Genomic DNA, 15,447 nt, shown 5'->3' on the forward strand with positions numbered 1-15,447 from the left:
TATTCGTGTGTCATATATAAAATAATTCAACCTATACAAAGTATTCTACGTAAATCAGAGGAACATAAAATTATTGCTTTATTATTGTATAACTCTGTACATTATGCGGTTATACTTGAATTATATTCAGAATTCAATATTTTGAAAACTTTTGAGATTAATCATACTCCAAGATTTCCCAAATTATGTTTTATAAATAATGATTTTTCCCAGTGCACTTTTCAGGAACCTCAGTGAGGAAGCTTGCACGAATGTCTGTCGGATTTAATTCAGAGTCCATCGTTGTATCGGTCGGGGCTTTCTGGCAGATATTTACCAGATCCTGGAGTGTGAGAACTTATTTTTTCATTAATTCTAGTCAGTTTTGGACTACCAACTGTAATTCGGATGATATTAGATAGTTAGGTTAGGTTAGGTTAGGTCCAAAGTGAGTGCGTCTATTCGACCCTCCACCGCAACCGGCAAGGGTTTATTGTGGCTCACACCTATTCACACTCAACCAAATGAACCCAGCTTCTTACCGAAGCCGATTAGTTTGTATGGTGAGTAGTCTTTCAGGTCAGATGGTAAGAGTACGGCTCTGCCGAGCTCTAAAAACCTGATTCAGTCCCCAGCGGAGCAGGCACAAAGTATATGCTCTCCTGTTTCATCGTTAACGAGGTAGTCGGATAGTCAAGGTGCAAGATTACCACCTTGATACCCGCGACAACCTTCCCATATGAGGGTTTTTGCACGTCAGCTTCACCTGACGATGCCTTAGATTCAACCGTGCAGGGCTTTGTCGCCTCTTGTTTTGGTGAATCATCACTTGAGATAGTTACAAAAGTATTATTTTTTCAATATGATATCGTCACAAACAAGTAACATTGGAAAAATATTTCGAAATATTCTGACACTATACTTGTCTAATTCACAAATTTATTGAGTTATCATTGGTGGTGAACCACCTTTTTTCCAGGGTAATGAAAGACTTCTTGGACCATTGCAAAGAGAAATATATTTCCTCCTTTACTTGCCCATTTTTCAAAAAAAAAATCCAGATGACTGAAAAACAAATTCATTGTGGAGTGTAAACCAAAACCTTAGAGCTCTGTGGCCATAGGTCCCATCATGTCAAATGACATATGTTGCAAGATAACTTTGGATGTCGTATAAAGGAAAGTTTGATTCTAAACAGATGGGTATTTGATCATCTCTAAAAGTACTAACATTTGGGTCTGACCAGCTGTCATCTGTTTCATTAGACGAAAACTAGATAAAACGTTTGAGTCGAGTGATCCTTTTTAAATGTCCATCAATTTTGAATATTACTCATTCTAAAACAAATGCACATCATGTCAATCTTAATAGCAAATATCATTTTCAGTTAACAATGAACACGAAAGTATATTTTTCATATAAAAAAACAGTAAACTTCCATCTGAAGTACAATTATTGTATATATAGTTCATTAATTTTCATATTTGGTCAGTGCATCTGATATGGACTTAAACTTCAGAGATAGATCATTTTATCGAACTATTTCGTTTCTTTCTTCACAAATTTGCTTTCTTTTTCATTGTTACAGTTTTTTCACGAGATGGGTCACAATAAATCCTCGTGGTTTGCAGTGGAGAAACGTATAGACTCGTTAACCTAACCCAACCCTAACCATTTCACCAAATACGATTTCATTCATTTTCTTTTACTGTTGCAAACCCAAAACGTCCTTTCCAGAACTATCATTTTTATGGTATATCTGTTTTATAATGATATTTGTAAGTTGAGAGTTGAGAGTCCCTATTTTAGAAAGAAGTGTCTGGTAGCTTCCATGAAAAAGATACTTTGTGTTATTCTTGTTAAGGACTATGAAACGTTTCATAAAAAGTGAAAATTCTGGAAGTCATCCAGCCGCTTGTGTACTCTGCAGTACCAGAATCGTTCCGTCTCGTACAGAGAGTTCCATAAACTGCTACCAACAATGTTTCTCTTTGGGATGGTGTTACTGATCCAATTTTTTGTTTTCCTCCAGCGGTAATTATTTTTGAAAGTTTAGTTATACCGGTTTTGTAACCATTTCATTATTAATGTAGTATTCTGATATACGTTGATTTTACCGGGAACATTGTTCTTGTGGGGCTAAAAGGTCCAATAGGCAGTGGTGTACATCTAGACCTTCAGGTACACCCGAATGTGGGGTTGATGTTAATTTGAGATTATACAAAAGGAACAAGCCGGTTATTTTAAAAAACAGTGAACAGTGTACAATAACTTTGTAATTCTGATCTAGCAAAGAGAATCGCCAAATTATTGGTCAAAAACACTTTCATGAATTATTCGCATATGAGCCTCATTATAATTCAATTTAGTTATTTGAAATCATATTATTATTCAATATATCATTTCAGTGATGTAATTGATACATAAAATATCATCAACTTGAGGCGCCCGCGGTCACAGTGATTTCAGAAATGCAAATAATCGTGATAGCACAGAAATTTTGGGAATTCAATTTGAATCGTCACTGCTCAGAACCATCGACAATTGCTTGGAAATAAATCAATATTTCTCTCACTCAATATACTTTCTCATAGTATATGATCCCAGTAATGACCTTCACCGAGCTGGTTAGTGAATGAAAAGTATTTTATGTCAAATTAAATATGTCAATAACTACATTGCAAATGGGTTGAATAACAAATTTCAGGCCAGAATATGATTAATTAACAATTTAAACATTTTTTCTTATCATTTCATTGATTTGGTTAATAGACAAATTCCATACCACGAAAGTATACCCTACGAAAGCATGAGGTTGACTAAATTTTTCCCGTGAAAAGTCTTGGGCAGGGGGGTATAAACAGGTAAATCGATACTAGTACTTGCACTGGTCTGCTTGATGAATTGAAGTTAGTTGAAGAACATTTCATTACAAACACGGTGGTATAGGGTTGCATGCGAAAAATCAGTCCTGAATTCTGGTTGCCGAGTTTAAAAAAGTGAAATATTGTTGTGAGTGAATATGTGCGACAGAGATGTCCCGTCGTACCATCCCCTGCGATAGAAGAGGACACAGCATTGCAGCTGTGTGTGTTCGTCCTATGAATGAGAGGTAGTATTTGTCCTAGAAAATGAAAGGGATAGCGATAGACTCGTAAATGCTGTGTATAATTTTTAAGTAGCTTAATATTGAAATAGAAAACAGTATTGAAATAGAAGAATGCTTTTCAAATATTTTTTTATTAAATTAATTATATATGTGTGTATATATTTTATGTGACATTCAAGTGTATACATATTCAGTAAATAAAAAAGTTATAGTGATACATGTACAATACTACTCTTAAAAATTTAATTTTTTTTGTTCAGCAGACAAAATAAAAACAAGCGAGGCAAAAATTTATCAGAAAATAAAAAAAATATAAAAAATAAAGATGTTGTGTTTTATACAAAAATTTTATTGTAATAAAATATAATTACAAAAGTTTTTAAACTAACCAATTATTCGACATCCCAGTCATCGGACATGCAGTTGTGATCTCCAACTTCGGAACATTCTTCGTCATCGCTTTCTGTTTCAGTTATTTCCACAATGTCTTCTATCCTTGAAGGTGTTCGATCCCCAATGAACTTTAGTGGCTTATAAATATTCATCTGAGAACCAACCTCAGTTCTCAGGCTGAAGTTTCATGTGTACCGGATCCGTTGCTTTAAGCCACATGGAATTTACGACATAGTTCGTAAAATTTTTTGTGTCAATGATATCCAGTATGGAGGTGTTGTGCTGGAGTCAAAGCGTTTTATTTTTGATCTACTGTTCGCTGTTTTCTTCAGCAGAGTTGTTCATTTTTTCATCAATGAAAATATCAGCTTCATTTGATAATGACGCAAGAACTGTTTGACATCTTTCATTTTTTGATAATAGCTCAGAATGTTTCATTTTTCATTTACTGTAAAATGCTGCTGTGTAATTGGCATAATTCTGTCGCACGTATTCACTCGCAGCAAAATACACTTTTTAGACAACCGGAGTTTAGGACTGATTTTCGCATACAATTCTATACCAGCGTGTTTTGAATGAAATAATCTCCATTTTAACTTGAATTTAATTCATTAACCAGACCAGTGCAAGTTTCTAGTATCGATTTACCTGTTTATACCTGCCTACCCAAAAGTTGTGACGGGAACAAATTGGTCAACCTAACATTTGCACATTCTTTAGGCTTCATACTTTCGATCGGTATGGAATTTGTCCATTAACCAAAGCAGTGAAATGTTTGAAACGTTTTTTTTTGAATTGTCAATTGCTCATATTCTAGACTGAATTTTTGCAATCAACCCATTTGCAATAAATTTATTGACATATTCAATTTGATATGAAAATACTTTCCATCCATTAACGATCTCGATAAAGGTCGTTTTATACAGGGATCTTAGACTATTAAAATGTAATTTACTTTTTTAAACCAAAGCCCATTACTTGCTTAACTTTTATTTATTCTTAGACTGACAATATTCTATAAGAATCTATGTTTATGCTGTTAAGTATTCTTCATATGATATTTTTCGTTTCTCTTTCAACAAGGGTAGTTATTACATTTAATGTGTGCCATATTGTAAACTTATTAAAGTGTACTTGAAAATGGCTGCCTTTCATTTTGTCTATTTCTGGAGGGTAAACCGGAAATCATCATTTTTAAAACATACACCAGTAATTATTTTGTTTTTGTAGATCTTCTTGAATCATCTTTGGAGACAAACACGTTATTTGCTGAACCTTTGACTGGGGAAGACGAAACGTGGACCATCCAGGTTATTTATCCAGACGAGGACGACAATCAAGATATTCCACAGTTGACAGGAGATGATACTTTAATTTCTGTAGAAAATATTTCTAAAATTGATCATACTGAGCTGAGTGAAGGAAACGTAGAGGTTCAAAGTAGACCCGAGGTGGAAAAGTCTTTCAAGAAAACCATACCAACTGTCTCATTCATCTGTCCAAAATGCAGTAAGATATACAATGCTCGAAGAAATTTAGTGAGACATCTCAATTTGGAATGTGGGAAAGATCCGAAGTATACTTGTACATATTGTGATTACAAAAATCATAGGAGAAATGAAATTACTAAACACATTAGGAAAAAGCATGGAATGTATTCCGTGTAATAGAAAATAAAACTGAAGGTGATACAGCCATTAATTTAAGAGTTATTGATTTTTTTGCAATGTGACTAGAAAATACTGTTTTCTAACGACATATTATTCAGAGATGTTATTTATTCATTTGCATTTGGCAAATAAACAATTTATGTGACTTCAAACAATAATTTATTCAAATAAAATGCTTATGAAATGTGAGTAATTGAAATATACTTATACTTATTACCCGCAATTCAAAAAAAAATTTAATCAGATGTTTTTATTAGTCAGTGGGCTATGCTTGAAGACAGGCAGTAAACGAATCTAAAGAAACGAACTTTAAATGTTCAAGCCCGTCTTGGATATACCTACACAGTAGGTTGAATGGACTGATGTCTATCAGAAAACAACTACTTCACTGGCTAGTACCACGAACGGCGTTGGATTATATCGGACAGGCGTCAGTGCGGGAATCTTCACAGAAAATTTCCTGTATATGCAATAAGACTAATGACTGATAGGAAAGTTTTTCTTCCTTATTCAGAGGAATCGGGCAAATTTCGGATATGCAGTTGGTTAGTAACTCGTCGACTAGACTAGACGACTAGATTTTTGTTGTTCGCTCCAACTTAAGAAGAGGAATGAAATACTCTGGAAGAATTTCGATTTTCAATTATGGAATATCATTGACTTTAGGTCGATAATGGCCACTATTTTGCACTGACGAGTGGCTAAGGAGCCACAAACCGCTCTGCAAGTGTGCCAGTTCCAAAATTGAAAGTCGACTATTTCGGTTGTATCGTCAATTGCATATGCAGAAATTTTTCTGTGAAGATTCCTGTACTGACGCCTGTCGGATATAATCCAACGCCGTTCGTGGTACATATCCGAGACGGGCTTGAACATTTAATGTTTATTTCTTTAGATTCAATCAGATGTTCAAAATGTCCTTCCCCAACATATACGGATTCACCTTAAAACAAAATTTTGAATCAATTGAAAGGGATATATTTTTTAGATAGATCAAGATTCCTTTGGCTGGGAGTGAATCAAATAAGTGTATGAATGTCTTTACGTACTGTCAGCGTGACTAGTAATTCGACTCTTTCGGAAAACAATGTAATGTTATGAAAGAAATGAGCGATAAGTCTCAAAGTGTTATCCAAAAAGGTGCTGATGAGGTAATGAGATAGGAAAAGATGATTTTCCTATAATTCAATTTATTTCCAAAATGTATAACTTTCAGTTTAAAAAGAAAACGTAATGTAAAATTTGTGAATGGGATTGTATTTCGTTCATTTATCGAAACTACGTAACACATATATAACACACACACATACACATACACACACATATATATATATATATATATATATATATATATATATATATATATATATATATATATATACATTTTTTTTTATTGATGCAACTAATTTTCCTTCATTTTGAGTATTTCAATATTAAATTCTACAAAAAGGATTTGAAGCTTTATATCTTCTATTATTTTGAGAAGTTTCTCAATTTCTGAGAGTTGTCGTTCGTATGGGGGCGACAGCTGATTAACGGAAAACAGATTTAAACAGAAATAAAAGTGAAATAAAAGGGCTTTCTGAGAAAAGATCTAGAGAAACATGGGGACATGCAGGTGAAAACCTTTGTAAAGGGCCCAACTGAGAAAAGAACTGAAATACGTTTTCAACAGAGCAGACTATCTCACTGGTCAATTTTCGGTTAGAGGGCATATGGACGAAATAGTTCTGGATAACTCCTCATGTCTTATAAGAATCTAAGTGCAAACAATTTATGAACAACCAGAATTCCATCCAGAACATCATTACAAATATTCAACAAGATATTGGTACCTACTGGTACAGGGAACTTGACTGTTGAAATGGTTGTTTTGAAAGGATGGGAGGAAAAAGTCAATAAGCTCATGGAGCTGCAGTATTTTCCAGAACCTTGGGAAGAAAACGGTTCCAAAACAACAAAGAGAATTTATTCAAATAACACTTTATTGTGAGATTTTTACTAGACACTAGTAAAAATGTCACATTGAAGTGCTACTCGAATTAGTTATGGATTTTCCTCAAGTATCATCAATTACATCACAACAAATAGATCATTCATTAATATTCTAGAATTCGAATTCTCAAGTTGTAGGTAGACAAATGTAAGAACTGTTTACATTATAAAAATGCTTCCTACCTGCAAGATACGTGTTTAATCCTTAGATGATACCCAATTTAATAATATGTGAACGTCAAACGAAACAAAAAACAAGAGACTAGATTTGGTCAAAAATAATTGATGATTTCAAAACTGAATTCAATTTTGATTCATTGAACATGCGAATTACGTTTAACAAAAATATATAGGTTCATACCAAAGTTATCATGGAATTATTGTTTTCGGTGAACTTTTTAGTTGAGAACTTCAGGACATGTCTTCATGTGATACCTACTATTTTTACGAAATTTGTCTAAAAATGATATCCTCGAATATTAAATGTTATTGAGGAACACCATGTTTCCACGACATTTTGAAAGAGGATTTCTAACAACCGATGTTACTAAAACCAACGTTATTGCTTATGTGAAAACCGTTTTTATCCAAAAGTATCAAACCGATTTATTGAGTCCTGTAAACACCCACTTCCAGCGGTGTGATTATTCAGTAATATGAAAGTTTCCCAATGTGTCAGATAGTGAATGATGCGTAATTGAATGTTTTTTATCGAAACTAAGCAAGTATTGGCCATATGAAAACTGTTAAATATATGAAAATACGTTTCAGAATATTGAAATGAAAGTTTGCAATTTTGATTTCAATTGAGAAAAAGTAAATAGAAATTTCTGGTGCAGTATGAATTGGTAATCGTATGTGTTGAGTTGACAATGATGATAATTAGTGACGGGTTTTATAAGGGTAGAAGTGAGTTACGCTGGATCCGTGATGGTGATTGTTGAAATTTCAGGTGTAGTAACAGAATTATATGCTCGTGTACACATGATCATTAATTTTTTCATTAACAGACTTACACGAAATTGGACATTCGTTTTCGTACACAGTTAGAAAACGTGAACACTCATCATTAAATATTGTCGCAACTCGGTACTCGCTTGGCTTATTAACGAGAGGATTTTATTCGCTGTTTCACCCATTCATCATTTATCCAAATAATGAAAGAACTCGTTTAAATCGTATCAATTTTGATGTCTATGAACTTGGAATACTGAGTGTTTTTGTTTTAGAATATTGAAGTTGAGGTTGGAACATCTTTCAATTCATATATTCTCTTAAATGAATTTGAATTATTTCATGATTATTTTCCATATTTGACAATATCAATTGTTATCTGTCGAAATTAGTTAAAAAAATCTGAAATGGAATTTTTGATCTGATTCATAAAAAAGTTTTTTCCATAATTTTATGACCACTTACCAACTTTCATCGAGCTACGATAAAATTTACTTCCTAATAAATAACATGACGTATTTTTGAAATATTTCCTAAATTGATCACACTTGAGTCTCCTACATATTGTGATCACCAAAATCATAGAAGGAATGAAATGACTAAATACCTTCATTAGAAAAAACCCTGGGATGGATGTATACCGTGTAATCGAAATAAAACTATGTGTTTGGTATTCTGCAATCAGATACTAGTCAGTATTTTTGATAGTCGCCATTTTCTAGACAATACTACCTACTTTTTGAAAGATCTCAATAAAATAATTGAAACAATTAATATACATGTTTAAAGCATTTCAAGCATGAATCATAGTTTAGATTTCTCACGATGGTCTAAGGAATATGCCACAACCACCGGGCAAGTTACTGAACGTTCCAGACTATTCTGGAGCGTTACCCAACATTCCGGAATATTTCTGTATGTTCTGTAATATTCTGGAATGTTCTTGAATACTCTCGAATGTTCCAGACTGTTCTAAAAAATTTCTAGAGGACGAAACTTCCAGCTCATATATGTTCCAAGGAACGCCATTCAGGATGAAATGTAAGCTTCCTTACTGAAACTCCTTTGATCGTTACATCATGATCTGGAATATTGGAGGATGTTTCCGATCGTTACAGGGTATTCCTGAATAATTCAATATGTTACAGGATGTTCTAGAATGTTGTGGAATGCTCTTGAATACTTTCGATTGTTGTGGAATCAGAACAATACTAACCCTCATATTTTCAAAAGTACTCCTTTCAGGTTGAAACGGAAGCCATCTATATGGATGGGTGTTACATGGTTGCCACAACATATGACTCCCCTCAATCGTTATACTTCATATTCCAAAATATTCCGGTATGTTCTTGAATTCTGCGAAGAGTTCGATGTTTTCGAATTTCCGATTAAATATGTCTATTGTATGTTATTTAGTTCGGTACAGTACAGTTAAAAACGATTGAAATGAGTATTAAAAACAATTTGCAAAAATGTTCTTATTTATAATTCACATTCTTCATTGATACTTTCGATTTGTTTTTTCACAAGCACTACAGTAGAATCCCTGAGGCGCTCTAAGAGCGGTGCCTGTGCATAATTGACGTAATGAATCAAACAATAAATATTATTGATGAATTTCAAATATGCGATGGATTTAGTCGAGATACTTGATGAAAATCCATAACGTATTCAAATAACACTTTATTTTGAGATTTTTACTAGAAAGTTTACAAAACCGAAACACGTGTTTCGCTATACACTAGGTTTTTCATACTAAAAAACGCTTCCTATAGCGAAACATGTTTTGCGATTGTTGGCTGTTTTGTAAGCTGTCTAATGGAAATCTCACAATGAAGTGTTATTTGAATACGATGATTTTCAGTAACTTGACATTTTCACCACAGCTATACTAATCCGATGTAATATTTGTCAGATTATTGAAAGTGACAGATAATTATATATGTTTATAATTATAATTGTTTATTCTCATTGTAGGTGTGCTTTTTGTAACTAACTAAAACTGAAAAAAATATAAAAATTTTTTCTCAACACACCCATGCAATCTGTTCCATTATTGTATTTTTTCAAGATTGAATTTCTGTTTTTTTTTCAGCAACTTGGAAGAGAGTCTATACGTGTGATAGCTGTGGAAAATGCTATCGACACCAGGCGTCTTTGTTCAACCACAAAAAGTATACTTGTGGAAAAACAGCGAGTTTTTTTTGTAATTTCTGTAGTTTTTCCACTAAGTACGTCTACCATATAAAGCAGCATTGCCAAGGAACGCATAATATTACCAAATGTACCGATAAAGATTATTTTAGAATTTCGTAATTTTAGATTTTGACAATTACTTTATTAGGATAGATAAATATTAAACTTATTTTATCTCGTTATTTCGTTTGTTATTTCCTAATCATAAATATGCGAGTTTTCAAGGGAAATATACAAATATACCATCTTTGGACTTCCTTTGTTTACAATTTAATAAAAGATAAGCAGTATATTTTTGTGAAATATTTGAATGTGCGATTCAGAACGATAATTAGGTTAGTTCAAGATTCCAGTGGCACATTTGCTTTTTCAGCTGCAGGAAAACCCGGAAAAACCTGCATCACCACATCATCTGAAGATCTTGATCTGCCAATGTCCTCTCTCTCATAAAATAAAATGTAGGGTGTCTCCAGAGTCTCCAATAAATTCAATACATCGCCAGAACACTTAGTGACACGACTATCGTCAAACTTAAACCAGTCCGTTTCGTCTTTGAACCTAGGCGTAATAATGACCAGATTCAACACCAGAACCACAGTGAACAATGACTGCATGAAGATTATAATAGTAGTCTGCTAGATTGAAGTGTTCGTCTATTTCCAACCTTCGTAAGAGTTTGGTGCATCCGTCAGAGGTTGAGTCATGTTTGAAGATCATCAGTGTTATAATCAGATTGACTGGTGCCTCAGCTATACTTGTTTTCTTATAACAGTCAGTTTGTTTGGCGCATGTTTGGCAATACAGTAGATCATCAACTTTTAAAAGTTCCATTTTCAGGTTATTTAACAATAATCTCTGCACGGACTGGTTATTAGTCATATTAGGAAACGCCAGTTGAAGTTACAGAAATTTACATAGGTTTTTGCTACCTCTTGAACATTTACTACAAAGTAAATAAGTGAGGATTTTTCCAGCAAAAGATTTACAAACACAGGACTAGATAGACTGTACGGAATCCTTCAATCCAGAACGGTCAGGGGTATTGATTCTGCTATTGTTTTGCTCACGAAGAGTATTCAACAAGAACCCCAAGAATTCGGATCAATCCTCTTGTTGTCCTATCGGGTATCTAGTAGACTTCAAAGACTCCAGGAAATCGGTTGGAGGGAATGATAATACATTCTTATGGATATTTAAATTCAATGCATTATTAACTGAGGAATACAGATCTTAATAAATTTTGCTTCGGCGAAAAAGTACAATATTGCAGGTTGTAGGCCATTAAACCGGCGTGTTTTATTGAAATTCATAACTTTTTCAAGCAAGTATATAACTAACAAAGTAAGATGCAAACAACATAGTTTTCTAACAAAAAACAAAGAAGGCCGTTTTAATAATTTTCAAAAAACTTTTTTTTAATTTCAGAAAAAAACAGTACTGTCGTGTTATATATCTACTGTTTTGTTTGATATAATGAATTAAAAAAAACAATAACAAGGTGAAAATTTCAAATTTTCAGCTCTGATAACTCATAAACGGCTTTCCTACAAAGTTGAAACACGGAAAATTCAATATTCTTTATAGGTACTAGGTGCTAGCAAAATGAAAAATATAAAAATCCAAGTGGTCGTGGTCCAATATGATGTTTCTGTTGGTTCATTTCATATAGAACTTTACCAACCTCCATTCTTCAAAGGAGAAATAAAATGCCCTTACATATTTTGCGTTTTATTCTACATAAGCTACTTGGATTTTCAACATCAAAAGTGATAAAATGATGAGGATTCTGTGTGAGAAAAATCTTTTAATGAAGTGTATATTTGAAGAAGAGAATTGTCCGAGGTGATTATAAGTAATGTCAGCTTGCAAAAGCTGATGGTGATGAATACAACTACGATGACGAAACAAAGGGATATGAAATCGACAATGTTAAATGGTAAATGTAAAAATTTCTGCTTGTGTAGCTATATATAATCGCACATTTTTTTGACCTGATAGAAGGGAGTACAGGTAATATCTCAAAAGTTGATAATCAGTAAGAAACAAACGTTCATTACAAAAACTAAAATATTTCTTTGCAGGTACAATGCCGATGAAAATGGAGCTGAAAGAATTGGATCTCAGTTTTCCCATAAAAATAGAACTCTTGGAGGACAAAGCGAATGACTTGATTCCCGAATTTCCAGTCCTTTTTTCGCCAGATTCAGAAAAGCCAAAAAAGAAAACCAACAGGATTCGTGGAAATTTCCAGTGCCCTCAGTGTAACAGAAACTATATAAGGAAAGACTCCTTACAAAGACATTTGACGTACGAATGCGGCAAAGAACCAATGTTTCAATGCCCTTTTTGCCCACAAAAATGTAAACGGAGAGGGCACCAGTTGCGGCACGTCAGGAGACAACATAAGGACAAAATCGGCATTTTGGAGGAAAATAATCCAGAGTTATGTTCCAAGAAAGAGATAACGTGATAAAATGGTTTCAAGGTACCGATTGACTGCCTTGGGTGTTGTGGCATGTTTGGTGTTACATCACACTTTCAATTTTTTATTGTGTGCTCACATGTAGAGCAGTTATTGTTACGTCCAGTGCCAGTGCTTACTATAGGTGAAAAGGGGTAGCTCACTCCTTTTCGTTCCATGATTCTCTATTTCAACCTTTCTTAAGGCCATTCAGTCGTGAGTTACGCAGATGCTCATCAATAGATCTCTCCAGAGGTCCTCGATATAAAATATTTTTTGTTCTCCGCCCACAAAAGATGGGTCTAAAACGAAGGGTCACATACCGATTACCTGTATTTACCTGATAATATTGTATGATAGTCCATCAAACAACCAGAGAGGAATTGGAGGAGGATTATTGAAATTTGGTTTTGGTTCTGAATCAATGTGGGATCAACCTTTCTATTTGATTACAAAATGATAGAGTTTTTTTCAGAAGGTTTCTTGATGTACCTTATCCATAAACTTGAGCTGGTTTTCATTTATTCTTCTAGATGCAGGATTATTGACTTGTTTCGAAATATGTGGCCATTGTTATGGTCAATCAAATGACAATAAGCTTGTTGAAGAAATCTATTGAGTGGAATTTTTTTAACTTATTTTCGATCGTATAAGAGAACAATGGTAATGAGTCATATGTTTTCCAGGAGAATGGATGAAAATCTACTCAAAAGCAAATTTTGTGCCAAATATTTTCGAAAAAAGCTTGAGAAATTCAAATAAAAACCAAAGACTAAAACCAACAAATAATTGTTAACGAAAAACATCAACGACAACTTGATTGGAAACTGTAGAAAATCTCACAGATCCGATCCAGAAAAATCCGGGAGAATAATTAACTACAGCAAAAGTCAAAATGTTGCGTCATTAGAACATTTACCTTCAGTATTTCGGGGTCAGTTCCACATATATGGTGTTTATAGATATCTTAGCTGTTTTAAAAACTCAGATCTTCACTGTCACATCAGGTTTGTTTTTTTCCCGAAGTCGATTGTTCAAAATTTTTTTCAAGCATATATTGAAACTATCGACACTGTTCTCACAAATCATGAAACGACTTCTACAATTTTTATCAATTCAGGAGACTTGTCGGCTCCTATAATCAGATACTGAGTTATCAAAATATTACTGAGCAACTAAATCAAAAATAACACACCAAATCACTTGTTCTGGAAGTTGTATGTCATCAGATGAAAAATTTTGTTCAAATCTCAGAATACTAAAATTTAGCGGTGGTTGCTATAAAATCATCAGAATTTATTGTATTGAAAATACTCACAAATCTTCAAGACCAACGATAGAAAAGTACCTTCACGAACTTTTTATAGTGGAAACAAGTACACCTAATTCAAACCACGAGTCCTGAATCCATTGAAACAGCATAGTTATTCAATAATTTTGACAAATACGTATTAAATTACAAAAACGTTCATCAATTGCTTTTATACATAATAAGTATTTGCAGGTTGCACGGTATGTAGGGGCCCTGCTATAAGCACAAATACGTATTTTTATTTATGAACAGTACTATATGGGCGGGGCGTCCGGAGGGACTTGTCATTAAAAAAAAGACCGTTCTAAGAGAAAAACCATACATTTAAATATTTTTTATTATTTGATATTTCAAAAGTATATCTAGATGTTTCCGTGAAGTTATTCAGATGAATATTCAGATTCACTCTAAATGAAGTTAAAGAAAAATGTCACTATTTTTCACTTCTCATCCTTTTTCTAGAAAAGTAATTTAACATTAAAGACATCGAAAATTACTCTCTAAAAAACTGTAGATGAATGTTTGACCATTATAGAGTTAGAAAGGTAAAACATTGCATAAATTGTGTTTTTTTTTCATTAGTTTTCTGACTTGTAAATTCATGCAATTCATCGAAAACTGTATAAAAAAATTGATTCAGGCTACTTTTTTATGTGCCGATTACCCCTGATTTCAATTCATTCAGGAATTATTTTTATGGATATACATTGAAAAAAACGGTTGGTTCAATTTAACGAAAACTAAAACAACATTTCAGGAATTTTGAAAATGTAACTTCAAAAAAATAATTCGAAATTAAAGATGGGCTTTCGAAATTTGAATAATTATTACCTTTTCACATTTTATGTGAAGCGGTGCCATTTTTGACATATTCAGTAAGTCTACACACCATGATGAACATTTTCCATTCTAGAATTAGAACTCTATAAAAAATTGAATTTCACTAGTTCGGACTTCCATTGTCTATTATATAAAATGATTTGAAATCCCTGAAACAAATAAAAAAGAAGAATTGAAAATGTTTGTTTATTTGTTGTTTATTTGTTTCAGGGATTTCAAATCATTTTATATAATAGAAAATGGAAGTCCGAACTAGTGAAATTCATCATGAAACATTGTCAATCACCTTCAAACAATCTATAAAAAATTGTTGATTTTCATGTAACATACGAGTATACTCGCCGAGTTATATATTAAACACGTCTAACTCCGTATATTTTGCTGCGTTTCATATGCTTATATTTATTTTCCGTTGCCCTTTTTGAAACTACAAAAAATTGGTACTGTCCTGGCACTGGATTTTTCTCGATAAATGTTCAGGTAGATTTCATGTCGATTACCGAGAATGTGTAAATAGTTGTCAGATAACTGTGATTCG

General features: G+C 33.2%; 1 protein-coding gene across 5 annotated transcripts in view; it reads left to right on the forward strand.

The window, feature by feature from the left end:
- The window catches only part of Lola (longitudinals lacking), a 499,448-nt gene that overhangs the window by 132,326 nt on the left and 351,675 nt on the right, over window positions 1-15,447 (forward strand). The gene's annotated exons all lie outside the window — the stretch shown is intronic.

Source organism: Leptinotarsa decemlineata, unplaced genomic scaffold, assembly GCF_025532065.1.
Source record: "Leptinotarsa decemlineata unplaced genomic scaffold, Ldec_3_MD MMD2_tig00000133_RagTag_RagTag, whole genome shotgun sequence".
Lineage (NCBI taxonomy): Eukaryota > Metazoa > Arthropoda > Insecta > Coleoptera > Chrysomelidae > Leptinotarsa > Leptinotarsa decemlineata.